Source organism: Haliotis cracherodii, unplaced genomic scaffold, assembly GCF_022045235.1.
Source record: "Haliotis cracherodii isolate W230 unplaced genomic scaffold, xgHalCrac1.p SCAF_9, whole genome shotgun sequence".
NCBI classification, from domain to species: Eukaryota; Metazoa; Mollusca; class Gastropoda; order Lepetellida; family Haliotidae; genus Haliotis; species Haliotis cracherodii.
In genome coordinates, this window is record NW_027266343.1 from 41,438,956 (window position 1) to 41,461,174 (window position 22,219).

General features: G+C 39.9%; 1 pseudogene; it reads left to right on the plus strand.

The window, feature by feature from the left end:
• The first annotated feature begins 6,166 nt into the window (after window positions 1-6,166).
• On the plus strand, window positions 6,167-7,639 carry LOC139453099 (arylsulfatase B pseudogene; annotated as a pseudogene).
• The last annotated feature ends 14,580 nt before the right edge of the window (window positions 7,640-22,219 follow it).

Genomic DNA, 22,219 nt, shown 5'->3' on the forward strand with positions numbered 1-22,219 from the left:
ACATGTAGGGTTTTTGATTTTTACATTTGCCCAATGACCATGGTGAGTATTGCTGGGGATACCAAAGGTGCCAGTTTACTATTAGATGAAATTGGTTGTGAGTACTTATACCGTGTGGGTAGGATATCTTTAGGATTTTCATCCTTTCTTTCTCTGTGGGTAATCATTTCACGTTGATGGATGGAAGTCACTCAATCAGGTCATGACAATGGTTATGCGCAAGGCTCGGGATCGCGAAAAGATCACTGGAAGAGTTGATGGAGGCTGGACGTGCAGCATACAACATTTCCAGTGTAGGCTAGCACCTTGTCTTTGTTTCACTCGGTTTAAAAAAACCTTGATATACAAGGCTACGGCCACCACGGCATTCACAGGTGCATTGGTCTATTTACAAGGAAGTTGTTTTGCGTTCCCAGCACTTAAAAATCTCTATTACTGATTACTTGTTAACTGGTCACTGCAAGTGCCTTAATTATTGCAATTTCAGTGAACTGGGTATATTCACATGTAAGCTTTCATAGGTTGTGATGGATACTTGTAAAATCCTCAGCTGAGTTTACTCACAAACTACTGTGAGCGTTTTTGCATGACTGCCTAAAGAAGCGGCGTAAAACCATGCTCACTCACAGTAACTATTCATCCTCTGCATTGTGCTGGCAAATTGGGGAAAAACCTGTGACAATCAAACTTAGTTAGAATCCTTGGTTATCTGTGGCATCTTCAAACTGGTGACATTTGAGTAAACTTGAAAAGTGATGAAGAATTTTAATATTCATAATAATTATTATTATAGTTTATCAAGTTGTCATAGCGACTGATTTACGACTACCATCGCCTGAAGTACATTTGATTCCAAAGGCTAATTACCCTGTAGCCATGACATGTATATGTCTCCATAACTTAATTGTCATTAGACCCGTGAAGATTCCGGGGTAGAATAGGTCTTCAGCAACCCATGCTTGCCGTAAAAGGCGACTTTGATTGTCGTAAAAGGCGACTAACGGGATCGGGTGGTCAGGCTCGCTGACTTGGTTGATGCATGTCATCGATCCCAATTGCGTGGATCGATGCTCATGATATTAATCACTGGATTGTCTGGTCCAGACTCGATTATTTCCAAACCGCCGTCATATAGCTTGAATATTGCTGAGTGCGGCGTTCAACAACAAACCAACCAACTAACCAACTAATTGTCATTATTAATAAGACACTAATCCCCGTTGTTAATCCTCACCAACATTTCATTGTATTTTGACTGTCAGTCTGCCTGGACTACCATATCACTTTCCGTTTACTACTGCTTTTTAAAGTATGGCATTTATTGCCTTAATAGATCATCCCCTGAACTGTGTCAGTTCATCCCGCCCATATGTCCAATGTCCAAAGCAATGTCATTGTCTCTTTGTCTGTCCATTGTTGTTCGACCCGTGAAGATTCCGGGATAGAATAGGTCTTCAGCAACCCATGCTTTCCGTAAAAGGCGACTATACTTGTCGTAAAAGGCGACTAACGGGATCGGGTGGTCAGGCTCGCTGACTTGGTTGATGCATTGCAAGCTTGGTATTCCGAGCATGGGTGTAAGGACGACTTCGAGCAGGATGTGCCGCTCATAGGAAACGTCCTGAGTTTGAGCTGGAGCTCCGGTCAGCTCAGGTATGCCTGAGCTGGAAGGTCCGGTCATCGCTGTGTTTGTGTTGTCAGAGCAGGTATTCCGCTCATTGTGCAATTGTTGTTTATTGTTTACATGTTGTGCATAAAGCTTTCCGGGACAGTGATGTCGATTTTGTCATTTATTCCCCCAAGAGCTAATTACCCGTCAACATAAGCGTTGACAAAAGTGTAAATAAAACTTTAATAAAATTGTGCGACACTCTCTCGAAAAATGTATTGTCTGTGGGTAAGTTTAATGTCACGTCACATCAGCATTGTTTAAGTTGTATTGCGGCGAAATAATTGCCAGCGTTTTGGACTGCATGTAACATGGCTGCTTTTACATTTCTTATACAGGTGCTTGACTGCCTCGGTCGTAGAATTTTTATAGTGTAAACAAATCAGTCAAGTTGGCAACAATAGATGAATAAGTTGATAAATTTGGAACGCAGCTACCGATTAACAACTTGAGACATGGAGACAAACATTATGGTCCTGTTAAGACGATTGACAGTAATTAGAACGTTGCAGTAAATGACTTTATATTGTAGGGTCAATCGCTTTTGACATGTTTAAACTCACCTGCTGCCTATGTAACTTAAACATATTTATGATCTTCAAATGCCACGGTCTGTGGCCAAACAGTTATGTGTTTTGACCTCTATTATCCCTACTGACGCTATCATAATGTTCAATTTCAGTCTGCCACGCCAAACGTGAATAAGCGTTATACACGTGTTTATAAACGACACTGACGCATATACATTTTTGAATGTATGAAACATGCTAGTTAATTGTGGAAACACTGGTCACATAAACATAACAAAACCCCGTGACCGATGAATTGTTGCCTTGATATCCAACGAGAAAGAATCTTGTTTATTTTCAGGCCATCCTGATCATCGTTTACTCCGACTACATGCATGGTTAGAGGCAAGATCAAAGGCACCGCCCAGCATTTATTTATGATTACAACAAACAGGGTTATCCGTTTCGCTTTAAACCACCATCCCCTCCCAGTCGATAGGGGTTATGCAAATAACTGTGTCCAGTCTACCCCGGGGTTTGATGCGGTGTCAGTGTCAAATGGTTTGGTGATAGCTGTGCAAATATTCCTTGTATATCGAATATTTGTGTTACTAACTATCTCTATTTGCTGAAAGAAAACGGATATTACCAACAGTAAGTCAGCCAACTGGAAGATCCACTGCCTACTACATTCCTTAAATAGGCTAAATGGTCCTAATGTGAAACCCCAAGTGATTGTTAAGATTACAAATATATCTGCAGTCAGACAACATGACAGTCTGTATGCATTTCCAAGATCCTCCAGTAAATAGTGGGTAATGTCAGAATGACACCCTCTGGAAAGATACCTCTAGCCCCCCACCAAACCTCCTCTAATTAACTTTTACCAAAAACAAACAAAAAGTGGGTTATGGGAAATGTCCAGCATTGAATATAAAGAGAACTATTTTTTTTTAACGAGTAACGGTACTTCACTAAATACCCTTTTGGACCTTCTAATATAAGAAATACCTCTTTTTGTAGGCATTTTAATTTCAACGGTTATATGCTACTGACGTTTAAATGTATCTAATTTTACCGTTAAAAAAGGTGTTGAAATATGTTAATGTGTCAAATGTATATTAATTTATCTTCACACGCAGCGCTTGGTGCATTAACATTCATATATTATCATCATCAACTTTTAGATGTTACGTCAACTTCACAGTCCTGCATTTTTTTTAAACAATATTTATTTCCACTTGGTACAGTGAAAGGGGATTGATAAACAGGCAGAGCCTAGCTATATACATATATTTCTCCGAACAAGCAGCAGTAGTATAATTATACAGTACATTATAGACTTGGTATTAAGTCACATGTGGTACATCAAGGGTAAACAGTTTTTAGTGAGATTTATATACATGTAAGAGTGCATGTTTAGACAAATCTTTTGCTCATAGAGAAGAAATAATGTACAGTGTTAACGATATTCAGCAGTATTTCTTCGTCTAGGCTGACGTTATCAAACAGGACCGTTCGTAGGTCATATCCGTTAACATAATAATAGCTTTCAGATCTAATCTAAGTATAGTAGTGTAAAGCACTTTCGTTGAAAAAAACACATGAACATTCAGCGTTATCGCTAATAAATCTTTCAAATTTGTGACCGTTCAGATCACTACATCTTAGTCTTAACTTACATTGGATTATCTGATTTACGCATGAACCAAAATTTTTAAATATGTCAGGCACTTCTGATTTAATACACTTATACGGTGTTTTAAACTGAGATAAAGAAGCGGCGTCTCTCAAAGTAGAATCTAGTACATTCCAGTCGGAGACTGTGGAAGGTAAAACTGATTTTTTTCCACAATTCAGTTCGGCAGTTAGGCTCATAGTATTCGTTTGTGTGACGTGTTTCATAATGTGGTACCATATCACATAAATAATTTGGCGTTGTCCCACTTTTCATTTTATAAAAAATGCATAATTTGTGAAAGTGTCGTCTCTCAGCCAAGGAGGATAGACTGGTTTCATTATATAAGGTTGTATGATTTGTGCTCCTCACGGCACCACATATTGTCCTGTGCATCTAGATGTAACATTTCCAGGGACAATTCTTGACCCTTTGTTCATTTATTTCATATATGGTCACAGTAATCAAACAAGAGTTATATGAATGAACAATAGAGCGTATGTAGACTGTGTCTGTTCAAAAAAAAATTCAGACTACGAAAGCAATTTATCAATGGGCTAACCTTGGCAGTTAGATTTTCAGTATGTCTATGACAATGCTCAGCACTTTGTTAACTTAGCCCGAAATGTTTGTGGCTATTAACATTCTTTATTTTTACATCATTCATGAACAGATCAAGCAAGACAGTGACGTTACGTTTTCTTGAAAATTGAATTGATTCTGGTTTATCGGGATTAAATTTTACTTTCCAAGTTTTAACCCATTGAGAAATTCGTTCCAAATCACGATTAATTGAAATACTTGTTGGGGGGTTCTTGACGTTTGAAGATAGTCTTTAATTAGTCGCCACCAAGTGTTCTTACCTTGTGTAGTATTTACAATATCGTCAATTTTGGAATTAAATTCAGATTTGCATTTTCGAATTTCAGAGATGACTAAATTACGCGCTTTAAATTATTGCTCCCAGTGACCTGCTACATTTGTACCTTTTGGCTTCTTGTGAATCCTATTCCGCTTCATTATAAATTTTCGAATATATCCGTTCATCCAGGGTGCATCTGTTGGGCGCATTCGTAAATCTTGTTTGGTATACACTGTTTAAATATTGTCCTAAAAATTGTCCTGTTGTATAAAATTCCAAGAAATTTAAGAAAATGCAAACTTTGTAAATTAGACTGTGTTGAAACCGAGTACCACTTCCTGCTTATTTGCCCATCGTATGTCAAGTCACGGAAACTATATCTCAAAGCAAAGTTCTATTGTCATCCTAACATTCATAAATTTAACATGCTTCTGTCATCAGCAGATACATATATTATTACAAATCTAGCCTGTAACCTGAACCCAAACCGCTTCATGACCTGGCAAGTTAGTCCTGCGCAATAAGTGTAAAGTATCCCTACGTATACTGCAACTCCACTTCCTCTAGTAGGGCGGTCCTTATGTAGAGGAAGATGGTAACCAGGTAGTGGAATATCCTCGTCTCTAATGCCACTATTCAGCCATGTTTCGGAAATACATACAATATCATAAGTTAGGCCCTGATTAAATCGACTTTACCTGGTAGGTTACAGACATTGATATGAACAATACTTAAATCTGAATACTCAGGGCCTGGATGGGGATTATTATCTCCACAACATAATAATAATAATAATAATAATAATAATAATAATAACGCTAACTGGATGCCTCCGATGCCAAAAATACAGCATAACAAAGTAAGAATATAAGAAAAGCCATCCAATCCACATTTAGCATTACTGAGTACCTTCAGATTAAATGTCCCAATCCTTTGATGATATTATGCTATATCAACTCCCATGAGAGATTATTTCGTAGAGATTATGTTTATCTGAAAAAAGGACTGGGTGTGAAGTGGCAATGATAATTACAATGTTATTCTGCGAAAATAACTGTAAAGCCAGATTACCTGTTTGAGGTCTAACTAAACAGTCATACTCCCTGCTGCATAGATACTGATCGACCAGCGCTAAATGATCGTAAACAAATATATACTTGCTTTGTGTCTACAAAGCAAAACATAATTAAATTTACACAATATACACCTATCCAATATTGAGACAGATGAGACATCAATGTAATAATACTATTTAATAAACAGAAATTGGTCAAATCTGTATAAATATATATTGAGCATAAATTATGATAGTACATAATACGCATTTCTGTGTAATGGACACTCAGAGTATTGCTCAGTTAAGCGTTAAACAAGACACGAACCAATCAATATCATTCTACAACATGTAGCTTAAAGGGCATTTGGAGGACATACTTCGCGTGAGGAACATGGCAAACCGCTGCTTCTTGTTGCTCTTTTCCTATGCATATCTCTCAACAGTTAACTCTAGCCCCAAAGAAACATCACCACCAAATATAATATTTGTAGTGGCAGATGACCTGGGCTGGAATGATGTCGGGTTCCGGAATCCACAGATGAGAACACCGAACCTGGACCGTCTTGCCCATGAGGGTGTCATCCTGAACTCTTCCTACGTCCAGCCTGTCTGTTCTCCCTCCAGGAGCTGTTTCATGACCGGATACTTCCCCTACAGAACCGGACTCCAAGATAGCGTTATTACTGTTGACCAGCCGAAGTTCTTGCCCCTAAATTTCACAACACTTCCTGAAGCGCTGAACCAGCTTGGATACGTGAGTCACATAGTTGGTAAGTGGCACCTGGGGTATTGTAACTGGGGCTATACACCAACGTACAGAGGTTTTCAAACATTTCTAGGGTACTATTCAGGAGCTGAAGATTATTACAGTCACATTAGACATACCTCGTCTAATTACACTGGCCTGGATTTCCGAATGGACAAGAAACCACTTAAGTTTTATGATGGTGATTACTCTGCCAATGTTTTTGCAGGTAGAGCTGTTGACATCATTCGTTCGCATGACAGATCCCAATCTTTATTCCTCTATCTGCCTTTCCAGTCTGTTCACAAGCCTTTGCAGGTTCCAAAGAGGTATGAGAATATATGCAGTCACATTCCACATCGCGACCGGAGAATGTATTGTGGGATGGTAAATGCTTTGGATGAGGCTGTTGGCAACATCACGGATGCTTTAGTTGAGACTGGCTTGATGGAGAACCTGCTCATGGTGTTTACTACAGATAACGGGGGTCCAACCTACATTGCGGCCAATAATCTACCACTACGTGGTGCTAAGACAACACTATGGGAAGGGGGCACAAAGGGCACAGCGTTCATCTACAGCAAGAACCTACTTAAAAAGAAGGGATATTTGAACACTGGGATGATGCATGCGGTGGACTGGTACCCTACCTTGCTACAGATTGCTGGAGGAGATCTTGGGAATATTATTGACAGAGATGGAGTAGGTCAGGCTGACATGTTGTTGAATGGTGGTCCAAGTAAAAGGGATGGTTTTGTGTATAATTATTACAGCGGAAAAAGAAATGGTTCAGCGGCGATTCGCTATGGTCACCTAAAGTTGATTCAAGGATCCCCTGGCAAATACAGTGACTGGACACCTCTGCCCAAGTTAGGGCAAGAGCCACTGGTCTTGGAAGACGAGATAGAATTCCCACCGTACATGCTCTTCAATATCACTTCCGATCCTACAGAGCACTTTGATCTGTCGGCCAAATACCCTGAGCTTGTGGATGAGATGAAGGTTAAACTGGAAGAATGGAGGAAACGAGGAATACCCGCCCAGGATCCACCAAAAGATCCGAAGTCAAATCCAGCCAACTATGGGGGTGTATGGAGTCCTGGTTGGTGTTAGTGAAATGGGCACTGTTGTTTGATACATGGTGATTTGTGACGGCTTCAAAACATGTTCTTCAGTGAATCAGGGAAATGTTTGATTCTGATTTGTTAAAGAGATATTTAAAACCACAAAAAAACACCTTTGATTGAAAGCGCTGATAATGACTTGACGGTCACATCACCGTGGATGTTAATATGTATAGACTGCTTGAAATAAAGAGAATATGTGGAATTATAAATTACAAAATCCAGAGTTATTATTGCTACTTTCTCAATAGTATGTGAGAGTGTATTCCAAGTTATGGGATACAGGAACCTCAGGTTTGGCGCTCTTCTATATTCCGACTCTGACATCATATTGTTTTCCTCCTAGTGACGTCATGCAAAGTGCCTTTCTTTGTGTGCGCACATCATAGGCAAAGTAGTTGTGTTAAACACTCTATTGCCGGTCACATAAGCATGTATAATGTAGTAAATAGCATAGTCAGAGCAACACTTGTTTTCAAGGAAATTATATGTGTTTCATTAATTAATACAGCTCATGTATTTGACTTATGTCAGCAATGTCATTTTTTCTATATTATCAACTGACTATGTATTTCATGTCGGTGATTTCAGTACACCTACATGTATATTACATACCTGACAGTAATAGTATTTGATGGCAACGATGTCTTTCATCCTATTTTACCTAGCGTACTTGGTGATTCATATCAATGACCTTGCTGATTATGTGTTAAATTTAATCCGTTTTTGCTCTTTTCTGTGGGTAAGCTGACTTGGTAAAACCATGCAAACATGAATGGAAACTAGTCCTGGCTAAGGGCATGGTCGATTAAGGCGTTGCCCATTAGCCGTGGCAGGAATCTAGAACTTGGGTTCAAATGTGAGATTCGCTCTGATCATGGCCATAGGTTTGTCTGCACCATTCCCGCGCTTCTGGGCTTTACCAAAGTGGTAAACAGCTGCGACATGTACCTTCTGTTCGGACTTTCATCCAACATCAACATGACACGTCGTGATATAACTAAATACCTTTCAAAGTGACATTAAATCAATCTCAAACTTAACTCGCTCACTCTTCTCCTCAAACTATAAGTGTATCGGTCGCTGGAATATGAATTGGAGATGATATATATGTGCCAGGCAATAAAACATCATGACAATCATATTTTGTATGTGCGTATGAATAAAAGAATTGTTTCGGTACGTTGCTCTTGTTTTAATAAACATCTGCAGACATATTTGTAATGTATGAATGGGTTGAACAATGTACCTACAGTAGTAAATCCAATAAAGCTTTGCCTTGACGTTCATGTTGTATACGAGGGCAGGTGTTACATATATTTACATTCACACATGTTGAAAAATCTATTCAAAAAGGAGTTTCACTTATTGTGGGCTACACTTATTATTGCATTTTCTTTTTGATATATTAATAGATTACTTTCGAACAAAAAAACATAATTAGATTGACACAATATACATCTATCCAATGAAGGATTGACTGTTTACGCGGATTCTTATAAAAGTTTGCACATTGGTTTTTCGATTCATACCTCAATGAACCGAAAAAATTACACAGTCAATGCTTAAAATTAAATTTGACAACGTAATACATGTTTTATCTACACTTGTAAAACCAAAAACAGTTGTATATATCAAAACAGACAAAAATGACGAGATTGAAAACATTCAGGTGTTTGAATACATACTGTGGCGTGACATGAATCAGGTGATTATTTAATTTATGCACGTAACTTGACACGCCTACACAGTCAGGAGCCAATCAACGGAGAGCAGGATCAAAACCTTGTTCATTGGACCCGCCAATCAAGGCCAGAGGCGAGAAGAACTGCAACAGCCAGACTGTAACGAAGCGAAAGAAATATGACCGGGTGAGTGAGTGTGTGAGTTAAAGTTTAACGTCAGCAATATTTTAGCCATATCGTGACGAACAAAAATTTGAGATTGGCAATATATTTTAAACTGTATAAAATTCTGCCGACGAAGGGCAGTATAATAACTAGAATATCACCGATTTACACATAACTAGTTAGAGAGCATGTAAAAAAGTATTATCATTTTGCAACACAATATAAAAACAGGCTATAGATCGCCAACAACTGAAGGTAGATCACCACGCTAGGGTCCATGCGGACTTGCAGTACTTTTGCTACCTACATGGACCCCAGCTCGATTTACATCATCCAAAATATGTCCGGGAGTAAGGCGGCTGTTTAAAATGACATTGTCAGTCACCACCAGATTCGAACATAAGTTCCCCGATAACGGGAAAACACAGTTGGAAAATGCTAGTTAGAAATGAAACCCGAAGACATGAAAGTTGTGGAACCGAGGCGAGCAGGGAAAAAAACAGGCGAGCGAGCCTGCACGTTTGCTGTTTCATTCCTTCTCGGCCTTCGGTTTCAAATGGTAGTTTGAACAATGGATATGCATGAAAGTCGCGAAATGTCGTGTGCATGAGGATACACATGAGCAGAAAGGGAATTCCCTCGATTGTAATATTGGGATTCCCCGACATCTAGTAATAAAAGTAGTGCGCCTCGGTGGGCGTGGCTTAATCGTTTACATTCATTTGGAAATGAATGCAAGAACATGTGACCAATTCAGGTAATCAGAATGCAGGAAGTTCAATGAAGACAGCGAAAATTTAATTATTATTGAATCAGATGGGACATCACTGCAATAATAGTATGTAATAAACAGTAATTGTTCAAATCTGTACAAATATAAACTGTGCATGATACGTATTTCAGTGTGGAGGTTACTCAGAGTATTGCTCAGTGAAGCATAAAACATTTGTTTTTTTTGTTTTTTTGTTGTTTAACGCCGCACTCAGCAATATTCCAGCTATATGATGGCGGTCTGTAAATAATCGAGTCTAGACCAGACAATCATGTGATTGACATCATGAGCATCGAAGCGTAAAACAAGACACGAAACAAGCAATGTCATTCTACGATATGTAGTTTAAAGGAGATTTGGAGAACAATCTTCGCGTGAGGAAAATGGCAAAACGCTGCTTCTTGCTTGTTCATCTTTTCCTATGCATATCTCTCAACAGTTAAACACTAGCTCGAAAGAAGCATCACCAAATATAATATTTGCAGTGGCAGATGCTCTGGGCTGGAATGATGTCGGGTTCCGGAATATGTCATATGTCCAGCCTGTCTGTTCTCCCTCCAGGAGCTGTTTCATGACCGGATACTTCCCCTACAGAACTGGACTCCACGATAGCGTTATTAATGTTGAACAGTCGAAGTTCTTGCCCCTTAATTTCACTACACTTCCCGAAGCGCGGAACCAGCTTGGATACGTGAGTCACATAGTTGGTAAGTGGCATTTGGGGTATTGTAACTGGAATTAAACGTCGACGTATAGAAGTTTTCAATCATTTCTTGGATTTTACATAGGATCTGAGGATTATTACAGTCACATTAGACATAGCTCATCTTATAACACTAGCCTGGATTTCCGAATGGACAAGAAACCTCTTAAGTTTTATGACGGTGATTACTCTGTCAATGTTTACAATGTTACAAAATGCAGAGTTACGATTGCTTCAATCTTTACAGGATGTGAGACTGTATTTCAAGTCATAGGACACAGGAGCCTCTAATTTGGCACTTGTCTATATCCGGACCATAACGTGTTTTTCTTGTTCTTCTCAATCATGTCATACAAAAAACCACTCCGGTTTAGATCTAATCTTTGCGAGGATGCTTTTCTGTGTGTGCGTAACATGTGTTACGTATCTATGCCACACACTTCAAGTGCCTGTCATATTGCGAGTAAAAGTATTATGTATTACACATCATATTCAGAACCATACCTGTTCTAAAGGATATTATCTGTGTTTAATTCATTCATCCAACTCAAATATTGGACTCAATATCAATGCCTAATCACAAAATTGTTCACGTTTAATTTTGGCATGGATTGCATTGAGATAAGCATTGTGTGCGTTCAATGTGGAGATCTATTCACATTTACATTCACATTTACATTCACATTTACATTTACATTTACATTCACATTAACAATCACATTCACATTCACATTTACATTTACATTCACATTTACACTCACATTCACATTTACATTCACATTCACATTTACCCGGGGGTTGGGTTCCAAATTCAGTAAAGCGCTGTTAAATCTACAAGTAACCTAGGTCTACACTGAAAACACGTTTTTGATTATCGCCTTACCGGTTGTCTCGTCATTTATCAAACGTCAAACGTGAGGTAGTTAAACATCCTAGATATGACATATAACGCATTGTTTATTAAAAATGCTTATGACATGAACAGAGATTACTACACGAGTGTCGGTCAGATACCATTTAACTCACAGCGAGTTGTTTCAAAACGTATTAAATGACGATTGTAGTTATTCCGTGTTTGCGGGGCACGGGTGGCCCAGTCGTCTAAGGTGCTGCGAGTGCAGAGTTGCCTCCCTTGGGCTCGCCAGAAACCTATTATTTAGGGTTCGAATCCCGGATCGTCCCAATTATGTTTCAAGGTTTGTCAGCACCATACCCGTGCTCGTGGGTTTCACCGAAGTGGTAAACATTAAGTTGACACGCCGTGACATAACTGGAATGATGTTATAAGCGGCGTTAAACCCAACTCACTCACTCACTATTCCGTGTTTGCACAATCCGGTACCTTAAGTTATTGAATGATTTAGCAGAACTCTTCACTTTGCTGGTGGTGCTAGGTAGAAAGTATGTGAGTGAATGACATTTCGGCTTCATTCAACAATATTCCAGCTTTATCACTGAGGTCTGCGAATAATAACAAACCGGTAGCTGCAATTATTCATGCTACAAGCACTGATCCGTGCCGTCGACGTAGGATGACCAAGATGATACCCAGACACATAGTGTGACCATCTGAGCCTTGCTTCTGTCGAGCATTGGTTGCCGGGAACCTATATATTCTCATCCGGAATCACCACCGGTTGCTAGATTATGAGTGGGAAAGTTTGGTGTTACGCCGTTTTTAGCAATACACCAGCAGGGGACATCATAAATTGGCTTCACGCATTGCACGCATCGAGCCCGAACCAGCGAGCTTTCACTAATAGGCTACCCAGCCGCTCCAAGCCAGCTACAAAGAGGTGCCTATGAATGCATATAGATACATGGAAGACGAATTCTTGTAGCAGCAGTGTTATTTATTTAAACGATTATTACAGTGACAGAGACAGATATTGAAAATGTCCACACATTCATTTACATCGACGATCAAGGTGACGACCGATTTTAATTCTGATCTGTCGAAATCACTAATTTCAGACTGAGTTCAAACCATTGTGACGAAAAACGTCTCTTCACATGTTACATGACTTTGTATCAAGCAACAAGAAAGTTCATATTTTCATATTTATGTATAAAGTTGGTTGGTTGGTTATTTTACGCAGCACTCAGCAATATTCCAGCTATATGACGGCAGTCTGGACCAGACAATCAAGTGATAGATATCATAAGCATCGATCTACGCATTTGGGATAGATAACATGCATCAACCATGTCAACCGTTAGTCGCCTCTTACTACAAGCATAGTCGCCTTTTACAGCAAGCATGGGTTGCTGAAGACCTATTCTACCACGGATCTTCAGGGGTCTCATGTATATAGAATCACAGTGACAAAACACTATCCACAAGAATTTATGACAAGAGGGACGAATTCAACTTTCCAATGGTCAACTTTATGTCGAGCAGTATTCATGCAGCTCCAGCCCTTGGCGTCTACATTTCACAGTTTCTGAGGTACAATCGAGAATGCTCTTTCTGCCAAGATTTCAAAGAGCGTCATGCTACTCTTGGTCAGAAGTCAAGGTTACAATACTAAAGGCCTCTGCCAAAATTTCAAAACGTTTTATGGAGACATGTGGAGGACATTTCCAAATTTGTCGCATCAGTGAAAAGAATTATGTACGATGCAATTCCCTGTTTGACTTGTACCATATGTTCCTGTGTTTTTGCAGGTGGACAACTGACTTGCATTTGCATGTGGTTATGACGGGTGCAACACTTCGCGAACACTTGGTATCATTACTATTGAATAGTGATTCATAAACACAAGCTCATAATATAGTCGGACTAGTATAATCGACTCTGCTTTTTGCAGAGATTTCTTATGAATATGGAAAGGGTGTTGTCATTTTTATTTACTGTACGAGTTACCACGAACCCTACACTTGAAGAGCCAAACTTCTTGGATATATCTCATCATATATCTCTTCAAAGTAATGATACCCGTGAAGAACCGGGGTAGAATAGGTCTTCAGCAATCCATGCTTGCCATAAAAGGTGACTGTGCTTGTCGTAAAAGGCGACTAAACGGGATCGGGTGGTCAGGCTCGCTGACTTGGTTGATGCATGTCATCGATCCCAATTGCGTGGATCGATGCTCATGATATTAATCACTAGATTGTCTGGTCCAGACTCGATTATCTGCAGACCGCCGTCATATAGCTGGAATATTGCTGAGTGCAGCGTTAAACAACAAACCAACCAACCAAACCAATCAAAGTAATGATCTTAGCGCTGAGGTGGTCCCTCTCATACCTTGACAATGACTTACGACAATCGTAGCGCTGATGTAGTTTTGTACAACGGAACCAAGTATTGCAATGAACACAGAAGACATGTTGAACAAAAAACAGTAGACGAAAAAGACCCATAATATTTCAGTTATAAGTAAGCTTAAGCTTTGCAACTCATAGACATACGGCCAGTTGCTCATGATATTAATCACTGGATTGTCTGGTCCAGACTCGATTATTTGCAAACCGCCGTCATATAGCTGGAATATTGCTGAGTGCGGCGTTAAACAACAAACCAACCGACCAACATACATCATGTGTTTTTGTTACGAAGTGAATTGTTACCTTGACTTTGTATCTTATGAAATATGTTATGTAACTCCGTTGTATATGGGCCTGTGGCCTTTCATACAATAAAGAATTGAATTGAATACCCATCCCATCTTCATCTTCCCGAGGCAAGAGAGTTAACTGACTTTAAAAGTCCAGTTTCCACCCTTGTCGAACTAGGCTGGAATTCCTGGGCTCGATCGTAGCGCCACCAGTGGCTATTACGAGTAATGTCCTTTCTATGCCTCTCCTATTGACCAATCAGATTCAACCTCTCGTATCACTTGCATTTGCTTCAAACAAAACGGTGGCGCCCAGTCAAGACAATCTTATCGATAATCAAGAGCTATAGTGTTATCAAACGATTCTTACATCGCCAAGTGCATCAAATCACGTGAGCACCTTGATAAAAAACATGAAAAGATATAGAAAATATTTGTTGACAACGAGTTAGCGGTGCAAATGCTTTGCAAATCCTGCAGTCGACCGAAATCTGCATGCAGTTTCGGATTTCGATTTTGGTGCGCGATTTTGATTGGACTATGCATAGACTCGTTAGTCCAGCCAAACTGTAACTCCATAATACCAGCCTAGTTCGGCAAGGGTGGAAACTGGACTTTTATAGTCAGTTAACTCACTTGCCTCGGGAAGATGTCCCATCTTAATTAAGCACAGGGGGAGACAATATTTGAAAACAAACATATCTCAATTTCGACCAAATGTGTACTTGGCAGTGTATTCAAACAGCTCTACTATTGCTCACCGGGTACTTGTTCGGAACGTCCTTCTGTAAACACACATAGAACCAAAACACTATGTACACCTTCATGATCCGCCTGTGGACAAAGAGAAGAAAATGAAGAAGAATGACATTTCCTAAATATTATCTCCCTGTATTTTATGGAAACCGAGGCTACGGAGAAAACTGACTATAAAAGTGAGAACTACACTCTTGTTTTTCGTTATATTTTGGTCGGCCTAACGACTCCAGCATTAGGCATTTATATAACAATAAACACATGTAATGTAATGAATTTTAACTTAAAGTAAACATTTCCGGTTTGTTAGGGCGGATTGTGCAGTTCCTCTATCTGACTTAAAAGGGGGGAAGATCCGGGGTAGAAAAGGCCTTCAGCAACCTATGTTTGCTGTGGCGACTATGCTTGTCGTTAGAGGCGACTAATGGGATCGGACTGACTGACTTGGTTGATGCATGTTATCGATCCCAATTGCGTGGGTCGATGCTCATAATTTAAAGACTCGATTATTTACAGACCGCCGTCACATAGCTGGAATATTGCTCTGTGCGGCGTTAACAACAAACAAACAAAATAAAAGGTGTTATGTTAAACCCGATGGTCAGCGGTGGCCAGTGCCACTCCTAGCAAGTACTGTTACAATGTTAACTTATGTTAACCTTTGGTTTGATCAATGTTAACAAAACAATAGCAGCTTGACACAAGCTCGACAGAGTTTTCAAAGTAAATAACGTTTAAGTCCAGAGTCACGCTTCAGTATTATAATGGAAACTTACTGAAAATTAGGAAAATCGATTTCTCGAGTTTTCCACAAAATGTTTTGCAGAACCAACCAAGAACTGAATAGTTCACAGTTAAATAACGTGTGCTAATTCAACAATACCACCACGGCGTGTTCACGTCAAAACAAATGGTTCAAGCTGTAGTTATATATCCAGCAGGAAAATGAGGTCTTACAATTATCATGTTATGGATAGTGGTATTGATGCGATAGACCAGTTCGATAAACTTCCTATCACGATCCAATAAACATGCAAAAGATGTCACCAAGAGGATTGTTTGGTTTGTTGTTTAACGCCGCACTCAGCAGTATTCAAGCTATATAACGGCGGTCTGTAAATAATCGAGTCTGGACCAGACAATCAAGGTATTAATATCATGAGCATCGATCCACGCAATTGGGATCGATGACATGCATCTACCAAGTCAGCGAGCCTGACCACCCGACCCCGTTAGTCGCCTCTTACGACAAGCATAATCGCCTTTTTCACCAAGAGGAACTACTTTTAATCTCCATATATCAATTCAGTGTCTCCTTCCTCAATATACTATTTGCTAACGTTCCCACTAAATTTAATCTAAGGTGACCTCTGAATTGATTATTATGTAGACAAACATGCACAAACAAAAATATCATATCATTGATACAGTGAGTAAATGAGTAAGTATAGTTTTACGCCACTTTGAGCAATATTCCAGCAATATCGCAGCGGGGTGCACCAGAAATGGGCTTTACACATTGTACCCATGTGGGGAATCGTCTTCGGCGTGACGAGCATACACCTTACCCACTCTGCTACCCACTCTGCTACCCACCCTCCCGTATTAAGAATACAAATTGTATTATACGAGCTGCAAATTTGAATATGAATGCACAATATGTGTACTTACATTTTCTATGTCGCAAGACAGCTGGAACCTTTCGCCAAGTATGTAAGAACACAAGTTTATAAACCTGGTATTTAAAAAGTTAACAAAATCGCTGATTTTCACTTTACAGGAAGACTGTTTATATTTGGGCGTTTGTTTTACCCTTGATGGATATGGCATTCCGTGTCTTACCCATGTCAACGTGAATCCCAGAGTGACCATCCCGTGTCAACCATATGTTATTTTGTGATTTATCGAAGCTGATTGAAAACCTCATGGCTTTTCTCAATCCAAATTGCTGTGATTTTACTTTAAATAAAACCTTGGAATGAACATCAGACATGAGCTGTCAACGGTATTAGTTCTTAGAGTAAAGGTTGCAGTCGGGTGCATAAAGTGACTACATGTGCCACTGTCAACCTTTGTCGGGTAACGTGGTTGCATTAATGAATGGATATTGATTTGGTATTTTTAATCGACGTATTACGATTTCTCACATGATATTCGTCATGAATTTAATTTATTTTTCTCATCATTACTTTCGGGATGAACTGCCGGAAGAGTAAAGCAAATAGTTTGATATGAAGTGTGTTAAATAGCATTAACTATAGCACTGCTTCAAAGTTATTCAAATTCCGCGGTGCAATTTTGACAGATTTCTGTTCTGGTGAGGTGAACTGGGGTGTAAAGTTGCGTTTAAGATTGTTTGCACTACTATGGCGTGTGTGTGTGCGTGCGTGCGTGCGTGCGTGCGTACGTGGTATAATTTATTAAAGTTGCAGAAGTTAAACATACAAACTCACTTGTAAATCATAAAGTCACAAGGTATGTTTAACAATCTGCCATGTATAATGCCTTATGATAATATATTATACATAGTGAGACAATGGGGACAAAAACAATTAAAAGAACAGTTGACGTCTAAATTATATGTTTTCTATTTTAATTTGGGTTGGTTGATTATCACTAAATACTTTAACATTATGTTCTCTTATGTCAGAAATACCATAAATTGCATAAAATTGTTATAGTATGTCAGATCTTTAAAAATGTTAAACGAAAATGCATTTCTCTTTCCACTATTCCACTAATGCAAAAACGGCACAACCTGTGCTCTAGCGGGGTGGAGGGTATACTGTGTCTCCATGTTGGTTGGTTTGTTGTTTAACGCCACACTCAGCAATATTCCAGCTATATGACGGCGGCCTGTAAATAATTGAGTCTGTACCAGACAATCTAGGCATTGATATCCTGAGCATCGATCTACGCAATTCAGACCGATGACATGCATCAACCATGTCAGCGAGCCTGACCACCCGATCCCGTTAGTCGCCTTTTACGACAAACATAGTCGCCTTTTACTGCAAGCATGGGTTGCTGAAGACCTATTCTACCCCGGATCTTCAAGGGCAGTGTCTCCACGTGTCGGGGTAGCCATCCACAACGTAATCCGGAAAGGTCACTGACAAGGCCTCAAAATAACATAACCATTAAATGTAAGCATCACAATATTAATTGTTAGCCCAAAGCTTCTTTTGTTGTTGTTGTTGTTGAACGCCGCACTCAGCAATATCCCAGCTATATGACGGCGGTCTGTAAATAATCGAGTCAATCACTGGATGAGTATCGAGCCATGCATGGGATACGGGGGATACTGTGTAAATTACCATCAAAGACAATAAAAAGATCTTAATTGTGCACCATCCCCCCACCCCCCTTTTCAAAAAAGCTGTATCCGCCCATGGCCACGATTATGTTTCTAGGTTTGTCAGCACCATAGCCGTGCTCGTGGGTTTCACCGAAGTGGAAAACGTCAGAGACCTGCATCACTTCGGGCTTTCCTCCCACATTAAGCTGATATAACTGGAATACTGTTAAAAGCAGCGTTAAACCCAACTCACTCACTATTAGTATTTGCACATCGTTTCGGAGCTTCACGTAAGTTCCTATCTAAATAAATTACGCAACATACATCACCATATTAACCCAATTCATGTTGAGTTACTCGCGTACAAATACACGTAAAAAACAACAGTGCAACAACACTCTGCGTATTCACTGATCGAATGCAGGCATCACATACACTCCAGAACTACTCCACACAGACGAGATACTGACTTGTGATGCCATTTTCTCAGAGACTAGTGTTGTGTTTCACTTTAAGAACACTTGACACTTTAATTTCAACCTTGATGATCCGTTTTACCAAGTTTCATCTTTTTAATATGTCTCAAAGTATGCTTACAGTGTTTGGACCGATAAGGTTTCTCATATATCTATCCATGGTGACGTTTCTTTTGCGGTTCAGTATATATGTACACCCATCAGTCCTATCCCACAACACAGAATGTAACTGAACATTACACACATGCGAAGGCATGAAACAAAAACTTGTCATGCAGTGAAATCAGAAATAAAAGTCAGGTCCATTTGCTGTAAAATGCTACCTAATATTACAAGCAAAACATTAGCTTTAAATCGTAATGGTTCAAAGCTCGACAATAGTCTTGTATTTACTTTGCTCTGTAGTCAGTCTAACGTCTCACATAACTGTAGGGACTTACCCCGAACATGATGAACCAATGCATGCCTATCAATTGATCACAACGATTTGTCCTTCCGCCCATTAGATAGGAGATCCGCCGATTAAAAGGCTGACAGTTTCCTGTGTAGTCATGCTTCTACTACCTGCCTGTACTCATATTTCCAGTTTCATAAAACGGACATGTCTACTCTGAATTACCAGGTATTATTCACAGAAATATCACATACATTTGAATGACCCAAACCCTGCCTTTTCACACATTTCATTTATCCTCGTATTAGCATCATGTTTACACGCGAAGTGATGTTAAGTTCGTACGTTAGAAGTTGTGTGAATTATGACAGTCAAGGACCTGGCACGTAGTCCTGCATTCCTCAATGACATGACAAACATCACAATTACGGACGCCTTTGTTTAAAGGATTTATGTAGGGTATATTTTTACCGGATTCCAAATATTTAAACCAGCCTGCATTCAGGTCGAGCCGGCAGTTTACTGAGATTTGACAGCATGTACAACTGACGGTGAGTACAACTTAAAATTATTCGTATGTTTGTGTTGCAGTGTAAAACTCCAATCGTCATTTTGCCATTCAGCTTCTTTACGGGGATGCACGGGTTGCCCAGTCGTCTAAGGCGCCGCGATTCGCTGTGCAGAGGTGCGTCCCTTGGGCACGCCAGAAACCTATGATTGTGGGTTCGAATCCAGGTTTGCCACGATTATGTTTCTACGTTTGTCAGCACCATACCCGTGCTCGTGGGTTTCACCGATGTGGTAAACGTCTGAAACCTGCACCACTTCAGGCTTTCCTCCCACATTAAGCTGAGACCGCGATGAAAGTGGAATACTGTTAAAAGCGGCGTTAAACCCAACACACTCACTCACTCACTCTTCGCGTGCACATGTATGCTAGTCACTTCCTGTACAGACCCGTGAAGATTCCGGGGTAGAATAGGTCTTCAGCAACCCATGATTGTCGTAAAAGGTGACTATGCTTGTCGTAAGAGGCGACTAACGGGATCGGGTGGTCAGGCTCGATGACTTGGTTTGATACATGGCATCGATACCAATTGCGTGGATCGATGCTCATGATATTAATCACTGGATTGTCTGGTCTAGACTCGATTATTTACAGACCGCCGCCATATAGCTGGAATATTGCTGAGTGTGGCGTTAAACAACAAACCAACCAACCAACCAACCAACCAACCAACTTCCTGTACATGTAACCACAAGCCTCTGTTCACCATGAGCTTATCTCATGGTTCTCTACCTGTCGCCCGTCCATATATCTGTCGGTTCGCCCTGTCCCCCTTTGATACTGAATCTCACTCTAAAATATTTATGATGTGAATATCAAGTTCTTTGTGTTTGGGGGTTAAAAAGAATAGACATGCCCGCTATATTAGGAAAATGTAGCGAATACTAAAGTGAAATATTGCCTGAAACCATTGAAAGCATAAACTGTTTGATTGGTATTCTGGAAGTTGGCATAAAAAGTAAGAAAAACGTACAACTTTATGGATGACAACTTCTGGTTTATTGCATAAAGCGACGTTTTGATGTAGATTCTTATACCGTTATCAACGTCGCAATACTTTCTTACTCATTGAAAGTATTACTGTATACGACTTCCTCAAAAATGACACAAGGTTTTCATGTTGTCAAAGTAAACATAGCTGTCGTGACACATATCAACAGAGGATGCATGAAATACACAATCAGATCTTGACTACTGTGTGATTAGTCACGGGTTAGAACTGGTCTTCGGTAACCCGTGCTTGACGTAAGAGGCGACTAACGGGATCGAGTGGTCAAACTCGCTGACTTGGTTGATGTATGTCATCGTATCCAAAATTGCGTGGATCGATGCTCATGATGTCAACCACTGGAGTGTCTGGTCCAGATTCGATTATGTACAGACCGCCGTCATATAGCTGGAATACTGCTGAGTGCGGCGTTAAACAACAAACAAACAAAACGAAACTACTGTAACATATACAGGCACATCTAGTTTCGCATCGATAATAATTTTCGTCGGTTTTTTCCCGTTTCACTAAATTGTTAAATAAATGCCTGCGATCTGAATAAGCTTTGACTTTCCTCACACATCAAGCTGACATGCTCTGATATAATTGAAACTGTCGGGTACATTTAACTAAACAATTACAGACGTGGTCAAACAGTCTGAAAACAGTCGCCGAAACAATGCAACATGTATTATGATCCAAAACATATCTATGATACCCATATCAAATACAAAACATTTTTTGTTTTTGTTCAATTTTCAGCCACCATCAAACATGGGTGTGTTCATGTGTACTTTGTTTGCCCAGCAGTGTACCTACCTCACTCGCCCACTTTAAAATATGAAACCGTATAGCCCGGAAGTATTCGTCAAGATATTCGTCAATATCTGCACTCTTAGTGTAGAATAGGTCTTCAGCAACCCATCCTTGCCGTAAAAGGTGACTGTGCTTGTCGTAAAAGTCGACTATCGGGATCGGGTGGTCAGGCTCGCTGACTTGGTTGATGCATGTCATTGATCCCAATTGCGTGGATCGATGGTCATGATATTAATCACTAGATTGTCTGGTCCAGACTCGATTATTTACAGACCGCCGTCATAAAGCTGGAATATTGCTGAGTGCGGCGTTAAACAACAAACCAACCAACCAACTGTGTTTCCATCTGAAGACCACTCGGTCAATTTTGACAGTCCCAAGATTTCTCTGCAGT